Genomic DNA, 2,500 nt, shown 5'->3' with positions numbered 1-2,500 from the left:
GACGAACAGGGGCTGGGCGCTGGACTGGCCGGGCCAGGCAGGAAAATTCGTCAGGGGGCCACGCTGAGGAAAACAGGGGCTGCCGCGTGGAAAATCGGCAGCGCAGATTTTTCGACGAACAGGGGCTGGATGCTGGACCGGCCGGGCCAGGCAGGAAAATTCGTCAGGGGGGCACGCTGACGAAAAGAGGGGCTGCCGCGTGGAAAATCGGCAGCGCAGATTTTTCGACGAACAGGGGCTGGACGCTGGCCGGGCCAGGCAGGAAAATTCGTCAGGGGGCACGCTGACGAAAAGAGGGGCTGCCGCGTGGAAAATCGGCAGCGCAGATTTTTCGACGAACAGGGGCTGGACGCTGGACTGGGCCAGGCAGGAAAATTCGTCAGGGGGCACGCTGACGAAAAGAGGGGCTGCCGCGTGGAAAATCGGCAGCGCAGATTTTTCGACGAACATTCGTCAGGGGGGCACGCTGACGAAAAGAGGGGCTGCCGCGTGGAAAATCGGCAGCGCAGATTTTTCGACGAACATTCGTCAGGGGGGCACGCTGAGGAAAACAGGGGCTGCCGCGTGGAAAATCGGCAGCGCAGATTTTTCGACGAACAGGGGCTGGATGCTGGACCGGCCGGGCCAGGCAGGAAAATTCGTCAGGGGGGCACGCTGACGAAAAGAGGGGCTGCCGCGTGGAAAATCGGCAGCGCAGATTTTTCGACGAACAGGGGCTGGACGCTGGACTGGGCCAGGCAGGAAAATTCGTCAGGGGGCACGCTGACGAAAAGAGGGGCTGCCGCGTGGAAAATCGGCAGCGCAGATTTTTCGACGAACATTCGTCAGGGGGGCACGCTGACGAAAAGAGGGGCTGCCGCGTGGAAAATCGGCAGCGCAGATTTTTCGACGAACATTCGTCAGGGGGGCACGCTGAGGAAAACAGGGGCTGCCGCGTGGAAAATCGGCAGCGCAGATTTTTCGACGAACAGGGGCTGGATGCTGGACCGGCCGGGCCAGGCAGGAAAATTCGTCAGGGGGGCACGCTGACGAAAAGAGGGGCTGCCGCGTGGAAAATCGGCAGCGCAGATTTTTCGACGAACAGGGGCTGGACTGGCCGGGCCAGGCAGGAAAATTCGTCAGGGGGGCACGCTGACGAAAAGAGGGGCTGCCGCGTGGAAAATCGGCAGCGCAGATTTTTCGACGAACAGGGGCTGGACGCTGGACTGGGCCAGGCAGGAAAATTCGTCAGGGGGGCACGCTGACGAAAACAGGGGCTGCCGCGTGGAATGGCAGCCTACACGCAGATGCGAATTCGGCAGCGCACGATGGCTTGAGCAGGTCATGGGTTCGACTTGGCGCGATCTGAAACCTGGACGAGGGACTGTCGACGCTGGACGAGCCAGCGCGGTGGCCTGTCGTGCCCCGTTCAGGGGGGGCCTGCCGCGGAGACAGCCCTCGCGGGCTCGACAGCGCAGGCCAGCGTCCCCGACGTCGCTGGCCGCGGCAGGCGAGCTGCCGGGGTTCCCGCATTCCTACAAGAAAACGTCGTGCTTTCCACATGAAACCAATCCAGTAAAATCAGCCATATTTTTATGAGGCTGCCCACTGAATTTGGGGTCATTCCGGGCCGGTTCCTAGTTTTGCGGATTTACTCGATTTCTAATGGTAGGAAAATTAAAACAAATACTTCCCGACCTCGAAAAATTCTGGGAAAATTAATGAAGGTGGATTGGATTTTTGCCAACCTCTGTGCAAAATTTCAGCTCAAAATACCAAGAAATGAATTTTTTAGAGGGGGGGTGACAGCTGGGACCTAGTAGTGTCTCCCCCTGCCAGAGCTGCAATGACACTTATTGCTCTTTAGGGAGCCACCAGGCCGGCGCCCCTCAAAGACCACACGCGCGCGCGCGCCCGCCCGCGCTGGGCGCTGGGGCGCTGGGGCCTGAGGGCCTGGGGCCCTTGGGGGCCCTTGGGCGCTTGGGCGCGCGCGCGCGGCCCCCGCAGCCATGCCGCGCTGCGCGACGCGCGGACAGCCCCTGCTGGCTTGCTCTCTCGCCCGCGGGGGGGCTGCCTTCGGGCCCTGGCCCCCCGCGTTCTGGCCTGCCCCCTGCGTGGGAGAGGCTAGGCGCTGCAGGGGCCAGCCCGACGTCGCTGGCCGCGGCAGGCGACAGCCCGACATCGCTGGCCGCGGCAGGGGCCAGCCCGACGTCGCTGGCCGCGGCAGGCGACAGCCCCTGCTGGCTTGCTCTCTCGCCCGCGGGGGGGCTGCCTTCGGGCCCTGGCCCCCCGCGTTCTGGCCTGCCCCCCGCGTGGGAGAGGCTAGGCGCTGCAGGGGCCAGCCCGACGTCGCTGGCCGCGGCAGGCGACAGCCCCTGCTGGCTTGCTCTCTCGCCCGCGGGGGGGCTGCCTTCGGGCCCTGGCCCCCCGCGCTCTGGCCTGCCCCCCGCGTGGGAGAGGCTAGGCGCTGCAGGGGCCAGCCCGACGTCGCTGGCCGCGGCAGGCGAGCCGCCGGGGTTCC

Source organism: Populus nigra, chromosome 2, assembly GCF_951802175.1.
Source record: "Populus nigra chromosome 2, ddPopNigr1.1, whole genome shotgun sequence".
Taxonomy (NCBI): domain Eukaryota; kingdom Viridiplantae; phylum Streptophyta; class Magnoliopsida; order Malpighiales; family Salicaceae; genus Populus; species Populus nigra.
The sequence above is the reverse complement of the archived record's forward strand: the minus strand, read 5'-3'. Positions refer to the sequence as shown.